The sequence below is a fragment of the Cygnus olor genome, chromosome 6 (assembly GCF_009769625.2).
Source record: "Cygnus olor isolate bCygOlo1 chromosome 6, bCygOlo1.pri.v2, whole genome shotgun sequence".
NCBI lineage: Eukaryota > Metazoa > Chordata > Aves > Anseriformes > Anatidae > Cygnus > Cygnus olor.
In genome coordinates, this window is record NC_049174.1 from 10,441,677 (window position 1) to 10,458,896 (window position 17,220).

The window sequence follows — 17,220 nt, forward strand, 5'->3', positions numbered from 1 at the left end:
AATTAAGGTATCTGAGCCAAAAGCAGAGTGATGAGAGAAGCTGTTTGCTTTTCAAACCGGACCAGCAAGTGCCTATTAAATTATCTGAATTTCAGATAATATTTAGCCGTAAATCTTGTTAACAGTGTTCCACAGTATGGAGATGTGAAGAAAGGGAAATAAAAGGAAACAAAATGAGGAGGGGATGTTTTGGGAATGGTAAAGAAGAAAGGAGGCAAATGCTGGCTGATAGCTTAGGAAGCGGTTTGCGGCTGATGGTTTTATAGGAAAGGCTTCAGCTCCACGAGGAAATCAGCTGGAACAGGCCTGGCAGGATAGCTCTCCACGTGAGAGCTCCTCTTGCAGAATACCAATGAGCTGAATCCAAAACAAAGTGGTTAGAAGAAGCTGTTTCAGGAAATTTCGCTGCACCAGGGCAGGAATGGGGAGGTGGAGGGAGCACACTCTCCTCGGAGAAGAGGAGCAATCTGGAAAGTTTAAAGCCAGCTATTCATGCTAGTTTTTCTTTGTGTCAGAATAGCTGGGGTTTATTTCTAATTTGTTACTTTGCTTGCTCTATTGCCCTACTTATGATATAGGGACTGACCACAGTGGGTGTAAAATAATCTTAGGGTTTGGAGGGTGTACATTTTGTTAACTTGCCAATCTGTAAGGAAGAATCCAGATCAGCTACCTTATGCCCCACTTGGAAAGTGCACTGAGGAAGGCTTTGGGAAGGACTGGAAGCAATCAGAAAGAGAAAACCACTGTTTGCAGAGGGCTGCCAGTTTTGCAAGCTGTCCGTGCCTGTGCTGGGGCTCTCCCAGGTATGGCCTTTTGCTGATGCTCTCTGCTCTTACTGCTGGCAGCCAGAAACAATTAACTAGCAAATGGAGTGAGGACAGAGGCTAGCATGAATTACTGCCTCACAGGTGGATGCCCCCAGCCCTTCTGTTTCCCAGCCTGAAGGATTTGGCTCTGGGTTTATCTGGCGTGCACACCAGCCCCTGCTACACCCCTGCTATGTGGGGTGTGAAGCAAAAGCACTGCTGCTATGGGCAGGGGTGGCTGCAAGGACGTCACACCGGCCAGCTGGCGGGTAGCAACATTGCAGACATACCCTGCTTTGCCGTCGCTTTTGTTGCTAAATTTTGCCATGAGTTCAGCTGGCTCTTTCGGGAGGAGCCCGGCCGGGTGGTTTCTGTGCTCAGCAATGGGCAGCACGCCACGCACCAAGCTGTCTCGCTGCCAGGAGCAGCAGGTCCTGGCAAGGGGCTGGGGCACGGCCGCGCTTCCAGGCAGCCAGGCGCTGCGGCAGCCTCCAGCCTGCCCTCCTCACAGCATCACCTTCTGTGTGCGCCTTCTCCCTCCCCAGGCACCGGCTGATGATGAGAGAAATCGCACCTCGGGCATGCTGTTTCCCAAGAAGCGTGGGAAGAAGGTTTTGCAGACAGCGAGGCAGTGCCCTGAGACATGTTTCCAGCTCCACACAGTTGCTTGCCAGCGATGCGGATTCCCTGGGCTCCTTTGCTGCCATTGTTGCAGCAGCCTCAGAGCTGCCCTTCCCACACCTCTGCAACCTCCCAGCTGGGTCAGGGACTGTCTGCGCTTCTCCCAGGGGCAGCACATGCAAGGCACAGCTCCACCTCTCCTCTCCCCTCACCTAAATAGGGAAAGCGTTGCCCCACAAAGCTGCCGCCTCAGGTAGCGTTTTGCCCAGGTTGCAGAGGTCCCACATCATCACCCCCTTTCTCTCCATCATGCCCTCTAACAGGCAGGTTTTGAAGCCTGCAACAAGGGCGTGGGCCCCATGTTGTCAGCACTCAGCTTGTGTTTCCCTCTCCGATGGCCCCGGGCTGAGAGATTGGGTCCTCCCCATCCATGCAATGCAAAGAGGATTTCAGAAGCCTTCTTGCAGCTCCAGCCCAGGCTTTGCAAGAGAACTGCCAGGATACATCCAGCCAGGCCAGGAGAGTACCTGGCCGTGGCAGCTGGGAGTCTTTTAAACAAAGATGATGCCCACATCCATCCTGGCCATCTGTGTCATGCAGGACATGGCTATCAGTCCAGGGCACTGTTAAACAGTGCCACGGCAGCCATTTGGTTCTGGTTATCATCTGGTGACAAGGGCTGATGGCAGGAGGAAAGCTGGGATTTAGAAGCTGTGATCTGAACCCGGCACTGCTGTTTGTTTCTGGGTCACGCATGAGGCCATGCAGAGCTTATTTCCAGATTCTGGCTTAAAGATGCCTGAAATCTGATTCAGTTTATACCTGGGGAAGCCACAGATCACGGCAGTGACAGCTCCTACTCTGGAGGAATTTGGGGGAGGTAGCAGAGGAGAGAGGATGATCTTTAAGGCCCCTTCCAACCCGAGCCATTCTATGATTCTAGCTTGCACTTGATTTTTCTTTCCAGGTATAGTGAAATTTCACAGAGACATTAGCCTTGCTTCATTACTGAGTGCTAGGAAATATTTCTGAAAGCCTTCCTTATCACCATGCTGTTCCTTTCCAAACCTTGCCCCTGCATCAGCCAGGTGTGCATGCCGCCTGCAGTGAAGCAAATCCAAACTAAAGCCTCCTAGACATCCCAGAATAAACTGGCATGGCCCTGGTTGGCTCTTTGTCCGGGAACACAAGTGGCCCTCATGGCTGATGTGGATGACAGCTTGCTGGATGCGAGCGGCCGGCCATCAGCCGGGCTGTATGACGGCATGCTGGTCACAGCACATTAAATAGCACGGTCCCCTGGGCATCCCCTGCTGGGGACCTTGCTGGAGCACAGCCATCGTGGTGCTGTGCACCTCAATGCTCTTCACTAGCTCAGCTTCAGAGCACAGGTAAATCTCGGTAACATATCTCCTCCTCGGGGGCAGTGGCTGTGGGCAGCAGGACCTGGACATCTCCCCACCCTGCTTGCTTGCTGAGGACCAGCTGCCTGGCTCCTCCATGAGGGGCTGCAGAGAGCCACTGGCTGAGGATGTGGGCATGCAGGGACCTTCTCCTTCCCCATCACACTCCCCGGGCTCCTATGGTACCAGGTATTTCTTCCCTGGGTAGGATTTTCCAACCTTGAAGGCTTGGAGATTAGTTGGCTCCATTGAAAGCTGCTGGGTCTGGGTAGAAAGCAAGTTAGGAAAACATCTTTTAATGTGTTTTGTTGACATGTTTACCCTAATTTTGTCAAGCCCCAGGGAGCTGGTACACAACTTAAAACAGCTTCAGTTTTTAAGTTCCTCAAGGGCTGCTCTAGGCATGCACCTTCAGGAAAGCTGGTCTGAACTGACTTCTCAGTTAGAGTAATTAAACACACTTTAATTTTATCTTTGGGGGAAGAGTCCCTGGATGGATGATGCACTCAGCTCAGGCTCGTTGTACCAGGGCAGCCCTCATGCTGTGGTCAGGACGAGATAATTTGCCACTGTCACTTGAAATTTTTCCCTGCTATCTGTTTTCTGTGAGTGGCAGTGTGTGCCTGGGAAGCTCCCTGTCATCGTGACATGCTTTCAGTTCATGCTGTAGTTTGTGACTTCTACCCATGCCTGCTTGGTCTCACCCAGAGATACCGGTGCCTGTTTGATCTAGCTTACCTCACTTTGAATCACAGCTGCATTAATCCTTCTTAAGCCTAGCCACAAAGAGACTTAAAGCAATTTAACTGGGAAGCTTTGCATTTAATTTAGGCGAACATTTCTGGGGCTCCCTGTGCAGGACGCCTTGCTGTCCTGTGGCCACAGCCAGCAGCCACATGTACAGCGCTTGTCTGCATGGGTTGCATCCTTGGTATGGAACCAAAGCATGAATAATTCTTGCTGCCACATTCCCTGTGGTCCTGAGGAAGACCTGCCCCATGATGGGTCGTGGATCTGAGCCATGCTGGGTGCCAGGGCAATCCTCTGTGTGCAAGCTTGCTATTGCACGTCTCTGGACTCAGGGAGTTTGTGGGATCGTGTTCCTAGGGTCTGGGAAAGACAACAAAGAAATACCGATCTGTGCAGGTCATGCTGCAGTTGTATAACCACATCCCTTCAGAAGAGGTCTGTGTCTCCTCTGCAGAGCTTCTCAGTGGTCTGTGGACAGGTAAAAAAGCAGGCTTGCAGAGAGGATATGTTTGACAAGGCATTTTGGGGCAGCATTGGCTTTCCTCCAGCCCCAGCCATCCCAGTGTTCATCCCATCCCAGTGTCTGTATCAGCAAGCTCCTGTGCCCTCAAGATCAGAGCTTGCAGGGTGTTCAGATCTCTTCGCTGTCAGAAATCATGTGGATTTGCTGGCTTGGAGTGGATTTAACTGGGAAGTGGCTGAAATAGAAGCAGGTTGGTATTGATGTCAGTCTCTTCTGGCCCAAGTTCTAGATCTGCATGTTGAATGCATGAAGATGAGTGTTGCATTGCATTTGGCTTGCAAAGTGTTAGGAGGATTCAGCATTCCCCTGCACCCCCGAGGCAAGGAGTACATCTCTGGGAGCAAGGTGGGGTTTCAAGTCCTTCTGACACTGAACATTTTAAAGTGTCTGTCCCTGGGAATGTTTCTGTTCCTCTGACCTGTTCCTGATCTTTCTCAAAGAGGTCTTCAACCCCAGATAAGAGAGGAAGGGACCTTCCCGTGTCTCACTGCTTCCTCTTGCCTTTGCCACTGTTACTTTCAACATGCTCAGCTTGCAGGGACGTTCAAAGAGGGACAGGTGAAATACCCTGGCACGTGATTGTATTGGTTTTGAAGCCTCTGGCTTTGCTGGAGGACTCTCAGTAGACCTTGTGGAGTGGTTTTGCAGAATGGACACAGGCTAGAGGCAAAGCATTTTTCTTTCTTCTCCAGCTCTCTATTTTTAAGCAGGCTCTGAAGACCTCTCCTGGGTACTCAGATTGCTGTTTTGTTGGGTTTATTTTGTGATAACTTTTCACTGCAGCTATTTTGGGGTAGAAATGTGATAAAAGGGAAGAGGAAGGAAAGATTTGTTTTCCAATTCTTTTTTTCTTAAAGCCAGAAGTGAGAAAATGGAAAATATAAAAGAATATGAAAATGCCCCAATTCTTTCAAAATACTCCTTGCTGATTTCCACTCTCAATTACAGATTTTGTGCATCAGAAAAAAAAAAAAAAAAAAAAAGAAAAAAAAAAAGGAAAAAAAAAAGGTAAACTGTAGCTCCTGTAGAAATATTGGGGCATTTTGGTTTGTCCGCTCTGGCTAGAGTACTGACCTGGAGACACAGGGGGAATTTTCTTTGACTTCAGCTGCTTTGAAAGACCCGTTGTTCCTTAACAGTGGTCGTTTATGCTGACGTACGCATTTTGTGTGCATCTGTCAACAGGGGAGGAGGAAATTATTGAAATGGGTAATAAAGGAGATGAAAACAATCCATGCTGGTCTCCGGATAATAACCAGCTGACATTAAGACTAAGCCCAGCCGATTACGGTTAATAATAAATGATCATTAATTAAAGCTAAATTACAGGGGAAGGTGCAGGCTTGGCTCTCAATCCAATTAGAGGCCTGTAATTCATAACGGAGAGAATCTGTCCAGCCGGTAATAAATGATCAAAGGCTAGCAAAGTCAACAGCAGGACTGTGTAATGGTTTAGATGACGTGTCGATAGGGAAGAGGCCAGGGAAGGATTAGCAGGACTGTGGCCAGGCGTCTTGTTTGGTTTGCCATGCGGCGTGCCAGCGGGGTACGTGGCAGTGCATGCGTGTGTGCCCGCATGTGAGGGCCCAAAGACAGGCCACAGCCTGGCTCCAGAACCCCTTGCAGCAGGCCCAGAGGGATGTATAGACCTGGTAGAAGGAAGATCTTCGTTGTGAGCCCCCAGCAGGGACAGCTGGAGGGAAAAGGCCCTTGGGCAGCTGGTCGGGTCTCTGGAAGGAGGGCCAGAAGGGCGTTTAGACAACCGTTGGGGACACACCATTAAACAACAACAAACAACAAGCAAGGTGGTTTTGGCTCTGTTCAAAAGCCTCCACTGCATCTCAGAAAGTCATGGCCTCACATGCCTGAGCCTGACTGACTTCTACCTTAGTGTTTAGACAATGGCATAAGACAGGGCTGCCCCTGGAGGTGTCTTCCTCCCAGACTTGCCATTCAGCTCCCAGTCTCAAGCAGCTCCAGTCCACATAAAAGGAAGCCCAGCACAAAGCCAGGAGGATTACCCAAGCCAAATCAATTTTGAGGGCCCAGGAATCATAACTTTAAAAATGTGGATTTATCAGGGCTAAAGGGAAGTGCTTACACTCGTCCCCTCTCCCCAGACACAGCTGGGGCCCAGCTGGCTCCCAGCCCCTCTTGCAGCACCGGAGGCTTTGTGCCACAGTGTGTGAAGTCCCCACGTCGTGTGAGAAGCAGAGGAAGATGATGACAGCCACTTGCTTTGCTTTCAGAAGCAAAACCGAAGCTGGTACAAGTTCAGACCTGACTCTGATGTGTCGTGTGTGTGAGGATGGAGAGTCAGAGGAGACATTCATACCCTCAAAGTTGATGCTATCATTGGCAAGGGAGCAGTTGTTCACTGGGAGATGAGAAGATGAGTCAAGAAGAGGCTGCCAGTGGAGCAGAACATGCAACCATCCCTGGCAGCATCAGCGATGCTGACAAACCAGGGAAAACAGGTTACGTTCATTGGAGAAGCATTAGGGATAAGCAGGTAATGTGCAGAGGCACCCAGCCAGCAGTAGAGGATGTGAAGCCAAATAATTCCCATTATATTTCCCTCTTCTGCCAATAGTCTGGGAACCAAACCCATTGCTCAGACTGTTTTGAGTAGGTGGAAGCCCTCTCTGCTTCCATGAGTGGTGATCAGGGAACTTTGCTTACCCACGGTTTACTCTCTGTGCTTCAAGTGCTACCACCTCACGTAACTCTGATGGAGTCAGAGAGCAGTAGGAGCACCATCCTAACCACAAGTCCCAAGGTCTTCACACACTTCAGGGCTTGGATTCTGGGGACAGAAGATTCCTTGTTAAACCTCGTGGTGGTATAGAGAAGCTTTAGATCATGCCATCTTCCAAGGGCCTCAGAACTACCAGCTATGGGGAAATGCAACATTTTGAAAGACTGGTGTGTTTAAAGCACACTCAGACCTTCAGATATGTCCCTCAAATGATCCTCAAATAATTTGTAATCATGCTCTGAAAACACTGTTCTGGTCCAAAGAAACTCTACCTATGTTTTCTGCCTTTTACTTCTGTGTCTTAGCTTCACAGCAACTGATCCCCAGATGTTCTAGACTAGATTAAAGGGAATGCTCTCATTCAGGAATAAACGTGTGGGTTTGATTTTTTTGTTTTGTTTTGTTTAATGTAGTGAAGAGAAAGCCTTTTTGCATTTTGGCTCAACGCAGTTTCACACTGCCAGTATCCACATAGGTAATTCAGAAAGATGCTCTAGTTTGGACTTGTATACTGTATAATTAACCACCAGGTGTAGACCCATCCTTGTGGCACCCCTGTGAAGTGTGAGCTGGAGGATGGCTGACACAGCTGAGGCATTGGGGCTTGCTGGGACCAGATGAGTATCAGTTTGTGCCAGCACTGGGTACAAGGTAGGAGCCAGGGAAGAGAAGGTGGCAAAGTTTAGTCTCTTTGCACAGCTTTGTGAGAGGAGGCAGTTACTGACTGGAGGCAGTATTTCCTAAACTGCACTGCCCATGCTTTCCAGGCCAGTATGTGCATGTACCTGCGTGCAGAGCAGCCGTGGACAAAAGAAGCTCCAGGTCTACAACATGCCAGTGGGCAAGGCTGCAACAGCTACATCATGGCCTTGTATCTTCAAGAAGAAGCAAGAGGGAACCTGATCCTGCAGCCAGCCAAACAAAAATACAATTAAGAAGAATGAGATGAGCCTGGAAATATTTGGATTACCTTTCTCCAAACAAATTCTTTTTTTTTTCTTTTTTTTTTCTTTTTTTTTTTTTTTTCAGAGACTTGATCTTTCCATGTTTCTAGGCTCCAGACCTGGGTGCACAGACAGCAAGAGCAATTTTTGGGGGTGTTCACAACAGACTGCCCTACCCCACAATTCCCACAATGGATTGGCACCCACACCTGGTGTGAACGTCTGGTTTGATGCTGAAGGCAATGTTTAAAGAGCAAGCTTCTGATCTGAATTTCCTTCTAAATGAAACTTCTAAAGGCTCCAGCACGATATAGCAGGGTACAGTTATGTAGGAAATTGCCTTCAATACATTTGACTGTATCTGAGATGATTTTTTCCCTTCCTGACCTCCAGAGGTTATTCTGGAAAACCGATCTTCAAGGTGCTATGGCAGGAAGAATAAAAATAGCCAAACAGATGAACTGATCTCTCTGAGAGTGCAAATACTTCCAAGTGCTTATAGTTCAGAGACCATGAAGCCTGTAGCAGGAAGCAGAGGGAATCCCTATACAAAAGAAGGAAATTTGGGAAGAATGACTTAATCTAAGAGAAAATTAGGTGCTGTGGCCTGTTGCTAGCAAGGCAAGAGTGTCTCAAAGCACCAAGCCCTTGTGCGTGTCATGCAGGGTGCCAGAGCACAACACCCCTGTACAGCTGAACCTTCTTCGTGGAGCAGGGCTGCTGGCATCTCACAGGGGTTTCAGAGACAGGCTCTGGGGACTCCACCATCTGAGTACTCCATCTGAAGAACAGTGTGGGATGAAATTTGAAAATACCTCTAAAATTGCCTCTCAAATGCCAGCCTGGGAACTGCTTAAAACCAAATGTCATCAAGCTGATTTAGGAGGGAAGGCCAATTTAATTTTCCAGCACTGGAAGCTATTGCTTTTGGGAAGTGCAATCATGGAGACAGAGCTTAGGCTTAGGCTCCCAAGCTCTTCTGTGGGTGTCTGCTGAGCGATGTGATCCCCTTGTTGTGAGAAATGCCTCTCAGAGACAGCAAAGAGCACACTAAGCAAATACTCTTCTGATCCTTTTACCCCTCCCCATCCATCCATCTCCCCTTTTCTCTGTTGTGTTAGCAGCACTGCCCTCCTTTCCCAGGGCTCCCCACCCTCAGGAATTTCTGGGGAGGGGAGATGTGTGGCTTCTGCTTTGGCTTCAGCCATTAGCTACCAAGATTATGCTGGGGTACAGTTTGACCTTTTGGTGGATGAGGGCTCATACTTTAAAGATGACTTGACTACAGCACTCACAGGGGCTTGGAGAAATGAGAGAACAGATAACAGAACAAGGAGGAGTCAAAAACCAGATAAGACTCAGAAAAGCCCTCAATATCATTTCTACCTAGAGTAAAAGACCTGGTATCGTTGCTTGAGGCACGGTGGGGAGAGACTGAAAAATAAGCCACTAAGATTTTTCTTGCAAAGATGTGAACTCAGCAGGTGGAACAAATTCATAAGGATCCTCCCCCTTCCACACCTCACAGCTTTTAAAAAGCAGGGCCCCACAGATTTACTGTGTGTCACACTCCTGATTGTAGACCATGGAGGATTGACACTTGCCCTCAGCCTTACACAGCACTGGTGGCCCACTACGCTCCTGTCAATGTTGTCACTGCCCATGCTTCCTCTTGGCACCCTTGCCCACGTGCCATGCTGCTCTGAGTCTGTTTCACCTCTGCACACCAAAAGCTTGCTGTGACTGCCTTCAGGTGGGACCTGGCTGCTTCAGCAGAGCCCTCCAGCACAGGTCAGAGCCACAGCTTCAGACCTGGTCACCTTGCCGTATGTTGGCTCTAATTCAGTGAGGGATGGATGTGTGCCGTACCCCACACTGGGGGTTATCTCGGGTATTTAGGTTATGCTAGGCATCTGCTTTATCTCAGTGTTCAGTATCCAGCCCCTCCGGATCCTGGACAGTGAGAAATTGGTAGATAGTTTCACCCCCACTGCTTTGAATTTTTAACTTTTAGCTGTCCCTTGTCTCCTGACCATCACATGCCAATTCCCCCCAGCACACCTCACTTAATTTCACCGTATTCACTGAAAAGTGGTGTAGGATGTTCATTTGGGCTACTAAGTTATCATGCACTCAAAATGCAATGCTCAGGGTGTTTTGGTTTTGCTCGAAAAAGCTCAGATTTGGGAATGGGCTTTGGGCAGGGTGCAGTGACAGCTGTCCTTGTAGCCACTGGCCCAGCTGGGACTTGAGGTTGTTATCCTTACCCGTCCGGCCCCTGACTGCTTGAGTCCAGCCTATGGGGAAAAAAGAAAACAAGGCACAGTGGGAGCCCATGGAGGGGGGGAGGAGGCTGGAAAGTCCCTGCGGGCTTGTGATGCTGATTCCTCTCTTCCATTTTACACATCCTAAAGCCATTTCCCTTGAGGCTGAGGAAGGCAGATAGGCTTAAGTAGCTGCTACTCTTCAGTCTTTTAGAAGCAGAAGCCCTTGTGAGTACGGTCAGCATCTACAAAGGGAGATGTTATCGCTTTCCAAACAGAAAGAGATTTTTCCCTCTGCCCCCAGAAGATGTTTCCAAAAGGGACAGGATGCCCCCTGCGCAGCCAAAGGCAGGGGATACATGGTCCTGAGAGCTGAGGCACAAAGTTTGCCTGGGTCCTCATGGATTTCACCACCGTGGTTAGAATTTTTGATATCTCATAGGGAATGATTCATGCTTGGGCCTCTCTTTGTGGCAGGGGTTTTCATAACAGCTTTCTCTGATGCATATCAAGAGCTGAGTGAGCGATGAATTCTTCCCTCACTCGGGATATTTATAGTGTCTTTCTTTCTTCTCAGGCGAGTCACCTATTTTCGCAGAGCTTGTAGGCGCTTCGTGTCAGCGAGACTTCAACTCCTCTGCCAAATCTAGGGGAGATTGGCCAAAGGGTTCAAAAGTTTCTCAGAACTGGGATGATGGATTGGCTGAGGTTGCCCTCTCACACACTTTTACTTTAAACCCCACCACATGAGCCTTGCATCTTAAGAAACCGAGCTAAAAGCCACGAGACTACACATTGCAGCCTTTATTTTTGGAGGCACCTAGGGCTGCGTTTTCCATCTGTTTCTCCACAGTTGGGCGAGCTAACATTTTGTTTCTCAGTTTGCACTGGAGCTGGGTTCTCAGTATTTTGCTGGGGAAATTGGAGTCATGTCGGCAGCATCTCTTCCAGGGTGCATCGGCTCTGATCGGACCAGGTGGGATCAGACCCACAGCATCTGGTGTGGGTTTATTATAGCTCTGCCTGCTTACACAGAATGGATGAGGACCAATGTGTGTTTCTTTTCACCAAGGGCCTATTCTGCACTCTGGGTGAGCAAGCATAGCTGCCTGACTGCTTTTCTGTCCCAAAAAACGTGTCTGAAATCATGTTTTCATCTGGAGGGCTCAAGAAGGGGGGAGAGCAGGTTGATCTGACCAGATGAGTTGCCAAGATGTCCACCCATCACCCTTAAGCCACTGTTTTGTAGTCTCAAATAGGGAACTGGGGCTGCAGGAATGAATGTTTGCACAATGGAGATTCAAGCCTGGGGGAGGTTTCCTGTCTAAACAGAAAAAAATATATGCAGTTTTTAAAATAGTTTTTATATTTATATATATATATTTATTTATATATATTTAGTTTTGTGCCTTCTCCTTCACCAATGAATACAACCAACCATCTCCTCCCATTGTTGGAATAAAAAAATAAAATAAATAAAATAAAATAAAATAAAATAATGAGCAAAACAAAAATTTGAGGACTTCTTCTGTAAGTACTTATTCCACTGATTCTTTATTTTTTTCCCTATTCTATTCTATTCTATTCTATTCTATTCTATTCTATTCTATTCTCTCCCTCTCTCTCTGTAGATGTTGTCCCTATGATCCTACTGCCTGTGCCGTGTATCCCCCCAGCCCCAGGCTGCTTTGTAGCCCAGGTTAGTGTTCATGTGCCACTTCCCGCTGCCTGCGAGGGCTGCGTTGCACCATCCTCCAGCAGCTCTGTGCACTTGTGCCCTCCTCCTCTTCCCACAGCCTGATTTATTGGCTTTATCTTTCCCTTTTATAGCTGCCCTTTGCTGCACCTGATTGCAGTGACCTCCAGTCCCCGCATAGCTCGCATTCCTCTGGGGAGGGCTGCAGGCTCGGGAAGGGCTTTCTCCTTCCCAGAGCCCCTCCAGAAGAGATCGGTGTGTCCCTCAGCCATATTCGTTGACACTGGAACCCAGCCCTACACCTGTAACCTGCTGATGGTGGCTCTGTTCATGTTCACGGCCTGCCGTAGAAACATTCTGCGAATATCAGCAAAACTCGACGAGAGCCTGAGGGAGAAGAGGTGTGGGGCAGGCACCAAGTTATCCTGCAGCTGCGGTAGCTGGCAGAGGTCAAGCTGGCAGGAGCCTAGGGATGATGGGGTGCATTTCTGAGGAGCAGGGAATGGGCGAGAGGGGAAAAAAGCTCAAAGGAACTGTCTGGGAGGTTGGCCAGACCCAGATCCTTCAGGGCCAAGGCCATGCGGCGGGGAAGCCGTCCATCCAGCCATCTTCTCTCCTCCCCTGGGGGTGCTGAGGTGCCATCAGCCACCCCTGTGCTGAGCCCCTAATTCATACAACCATAGAATCATTTAGGTTGGAGAAGAGCCTTAAGATCACCAGGCCCAACCCTCAGCCTGACACCAGGCCAGGGAGCCAGCAGGGGCCATCTCTCCCCTAAGCCTCACTGCCCAGTTGTGAACTGAGACACGTTCCCCACAGAAAAACAACAAGGGCTGGGCTGACGCTGGGCCAGGGATGAATCAGCCCCTCCGTCCCTTCTTCCCCTTCCTTCCAGTGATCCCAGTCTGTGCTAGCAATGGGAGAAGTCACATCAGAGGCCCAGCTGATGGGCTGACACAGGGAGGGAAGCTCGTCTCTTTGCATCGTCGCTGGGAGCTGTGCCTCGATGGAGTTAAGTCTTCCCTGGGAAAGAGGCAGATGAGACAGTAAAATGGTCGCTGAAGGTTTAATTAAGTTCTGCAAGTGGAGACCTAGCAGGGTGGAAGGGTGCCCGCTATTTCCCAACACCACACTGCAACTCTTGCAACAACTGAGATAAATTAAGCTGATGGGCACTTCTGTGCTGGAGGCACAAGGCTTTTAGTGTATCGCATTTTGTCTTTGTCATTGCACAGTTCAGGGCAGAAGGAGATGAAATAGCAGCTGATTAAAACAATTACAACCCTCCTGCATCGTCACAGCCTGCCACAGACAGCCACACATTGCTGGGCTGTGACTTAGAGAGGGAGACAGCATGGGCATTAAATGGGTGCTCGCTCTCCACTTGGTGTCCTCTGTGCCAAAAACAAACAAACAAAAATATTTTGTAGGTTGGCCGAGATAGGCTTTACCAGACCCTCTTCTAACAGGGCTTCACAACCAGCCTCTTGCCCTCAGTTTTGTTTGAGGGCATCTGAGGTCTTGGACTTTTTTTTTCCTTCAGAAAGGAGAACTTGTGACCTGCCGCTGTGATGTTTGACTCTGCAGCAGTAACTTGGCTCTTTTGGAGTTGCGTGGTTCTACATCCCACCCTCAGAATATACATATACAAATACAGTCACTTATTGCAGACAGTCTTGGGGTGTGTTTATGCATTTGAAAGCAAGAATAGGGACCAGGAGAGCTGGGTTTTTGTTTCACTGTGGGTGGAAAACCCCAGCCCTCTGGGGTTCAGTCTCTGCAGCCTTCCTCTATTTTCTCCTTGTGACTTCCCTAGTGTTTCTCATGTATTTGCATGAAACTTCTGCATAAATGACTGCTAAAGGGACTGCACCAACTCTAGCAGGCAGAATTAACCTCCCAGCAAGGGTTACAATCTCCCGTGTTATCCAGCCAGACAGCCTGATCCACGGTGACTGCCCTCAAAGGCACTGTGTTGTACCAGTTCTGGAAAGTCTTTGCTCTGTGAATCCTCCACAGCTTCAGGTCATTACAGGAGAGGATCTTGCTGGAGGTCTTTAAAACAGGAATTGGGCATGAGACGCTTGAAACACTGGAAGTTAAATCTGAAGATTTAGGTTTTACCTTACGTTTAGATTTAGATTACCTTAAACATTAGGATTTGAAGTTTCTTGCAGGTTATGAGATGACCCAGTCTACGTGACAGATACGCAGAGATAATTGATAGCAAACAGCATTGCCAGATCTTTTGCTGCATGTAATTACATATCAGCACATACCCCGAAGTGATTAATTACTGCCTGATGCGCTTTTGGAGCCGAGGGAGCCCCTCCCTTCCCCAGCTTCTTATTTTTTTCCTTAGGAAGGAGTCTTGCTGGCTTATAACTGGGGACATTTGAGCCAATATTAGGAGAACACCATCCATTGGGAGTTGTGCCCGCTGTCCAGCTGCGCAAGGCATGTGGTACACACACACACACGCTCACACACTCACACATGTGCACACCAATCTGCATGTCCCTCCTGCCCCGTGTACGGAGCCAGAGCTGGTGATAAGAGAGAGGAGCTTGAGAGGAGGGCTGGTCGGAAACTGTCAGGTTTCCCAGACTGTCAGGCGTTTCTGCCTTTGTTTTCTTTTAATAGAGCATAATAATAATTTATTGGGATAGGACTGATTCAAACACACCCCTGTTTTGGATGCTGATGCAACAACCCTTGAAAAAGGAATGAAGCGCCTCTGATACTGTCTATGAATCTTCCTCCTTTCTCATCTTGGGAATGGTTGCCATGTGGCTTTCACGTATTTTTGGCTGATGTGATGATTCTTGATGTCGCAACCTTAGGCTTTCTTGGTTTCATCCACACGAGCGTAAGTTCTTATTTTTTTTCAGCAGCTCGCACCCTGAACTAAGAGCATGTCTCGCAGCCAGCGTGGCATGGAAAATGTGTGTGTGATTGATTTTGTTGCCTGGAGCCAGCGTTGATTTGAGATTCTGTGAGTGTTACATTTTGTATATTGATATATTTTTAATTTGTCTGCAGTTAGAGCTCTCTACTTTCCCCCAAAGATGCTAAGCCTGGTACAAAGTTTGCTGAAAGGGGGCCTGAACAGGGCAGAGCTGAGCTGTGTCGCCCTCAGCCCTTGTAATAACAAGATCTTTTCATATGTTCCCCTTTCCAAAAGGGAGTGTTTTTCGTGCCTTCCAAGGATTAAAAGGAAGGTGCACTCCAAGTTTAGGACTTTTTCACCCCATCTGACTTCCATTTTCTCTTGCAGAATTTGCTGCAGCGAGCCGAGCTTGGGGACTTTGCTGCAGCCAAGCCAGGGCTCTGCAAGGACTTCGGTTTTATTTCCTGCTTTTGCTGAGCTGGGAAGCACTGGCGGAGAGAAGGATACCTTAACGCAGCAGGAAAGGAAAAGAGCCCCTCTGGGTCATTGCCAGCTGAGAGCGGGGTTGCCTTTGTGCACAGGAGGGGACAAGGAGCTCTGCCCTGGCCTCCTCGCTGCTGTTTGCTGAGCACAGCTGGGAGAAAAAAAATAACATTTTCCCCATCCCAGCCACCAGCAAGCCTGCCTCTGTCCCCATCGCGAGACCCTCATATTTGACTTCAGGGGAAAATGAAGGGTAAGAGAGGCTAGGTGAGGGGTGTGAGGCTGAAGCTAGCATGCATGAGGAGGGTTTTCAGCATGTCTTTAGCCCTGTGCACATCAGAGGCTTGACACCTGGCTTGGGTGGTCCTCCAGACCTGGTCTCAGGGGGGCTGAGAGAAGGGACAGCACTGTGGGACTGCCCTATTCCTCCCGTCCTTGAGAGCCAGAGTTTGAGATATCACCCTGCAGCTGCTCTGAGTGACTTCCCAAGCCTTGATAGGAGGTGGCAGAGTCCTCACCTTGCCCTCCACACATAGTCACCAGCTGAACAAATCCTCCTGTATTTGGGGAAGTGAAGCTTGATAAATAACTTCACAGCACCCCAAAACAAGAGCTTGGGGCATCAGGTCAACCTGAAAATTGTCTGGAAAACCAACACAAACACCCTGAGAAATTCACCAGAAGCTGCATTGCTCTGACTGCTCAGGTAGACAACAAGGGAGAGCCTTGAGGTCAAACCTGCAGGGCTGGGATTTAAACGATCTGCTGACTGTCACAGCTTGTAAGTGTCCAGAGCTTGTTTGTGAGCAATTAATGTGGTTGTCTTAAGCAGAGCCATGGAGAGCACAATTAAGTCATTAATAGTAATTAAAGGGACGTTATCCGTGGCCATGTTGTCCATGTTCATCCTTCACAGCCCTGCGTCAGTGACTTCCCTATGCCAGCTTCCCCAAGCAAGGGCAGAAGTCAAGGGGAAAGGGCCTGGGTGGGCACCAGCATGGGACCAGCCCCACGTGGGACCAGCTTGTCCTCTCCATCAGCCCCACAGGACAGCCGGGGTGCCACCAGAGCCCCCTCCCTGCCACCACCAGCCACCCAACAGGTGACAGTTCAAGGCACCTGGGCTCTTCAGCTGTGGTTGTTCAAGGCAGCTGGATTAGTCTACGCTAGTCTATTTAACCGTGGTTGTTCCTAAACTTTAACTGCTCCACCCCTTTTCAATCAGTAAAGACATAACTCTCAGGGACTTTGACATTTCCACCATTAATGTGGAACTGCCTTAAGGGGAAGTTTCAAGCAGGAACAGAAAAACAGCCCCACTACCACCCTATCCCCACCAGATCTGAGCAAACCTCTGCTAGCGACGGATGTTGAGGACTGGGAGGAGAACACGTCTCCTTGTGGGCTGGTTTGTTTTGCTGTTGTTTTATTATTATTTTTATTTTATTTTTTCAAGCATCCCAATCAACAGCAAAGTCAAGACAGGACAAGAAAAAAGCAACGTAGGGATGAAGCGAAGAATTCAGCTTTAGGCTTAACACGCACTGCTCTTCGCTTTGAAAACCAACAGATGAATCCCCTTTTGAGATGGAGAGGGGGAAAAATAATGTTTGAGCTTTTGAAAATTTTCCCTGTGTTATTTGCTGAATTTGACTTCAAGCTGCAAATATTCCGCTCTCCATAAAGGGCATGCATCTTCTTAAGCAGGTTTACCTTTCAGCTCTAACCACCGCTTGTCCCTCATGCTTGCAGATACGTTTCGCCGACAGGACCAGGCTTTTCAGGAACGGCCTTTAGCAGTGTCCTGGGAGCTCACATCAATAGGAGAAACGTGCTAGATTCTCTCTGTTCTACTTCTAAACACCTTCCCCTTCCTTTCAATGTTTCCCCCTGCCTCAAAGAGTAGCTGAGCTGTAGATCTTCAATTATTTTGTGTCTTTATCCTATTTATGCATTGCAGGACATTAGAAACAACTGAGAACTGAATCTGTCTCTCAAAGTCACAGCATACAATATAAGGCCCCCAGACATTTTCCTGCAGTCAAAAATCTGATATTTCATATATTAAATCAATGTATT

At 48.6% G+C, this 17,220-nt stretch overlaps 1 long non-coding RNA gene across 8 annotated transcripts in view; it reads left to right on the forward strand.

Moving 5' to 3' along the window:
• The window catches only part of LOC121072207, a 28,225-nt gene extending 11,005 nt beyond the window's left edge, over positions 1-17,220 (forward strand). For 4 of the 8 annotated variants that reach the window (XR_005821062.1, XR_005821064.1, XR_005821068.1 and 1 more), the window contains 3 exons: positions 14,660-14,763; positions 15,046-15,394; positions 16,598-17,220. This is a non-coding gene — a long non-coding RNA (uncharacterized LOC121072207). The remainder of the gene's footprint in view (positions 1-14,659; positions 14,764-15,045; positions 15,395-16,597) is intronic. The other 4 variants (XR_005821063.1, XR_005821066.1, XR_005821067.1 and 1 more) reach the window with 2 other exon arrangements.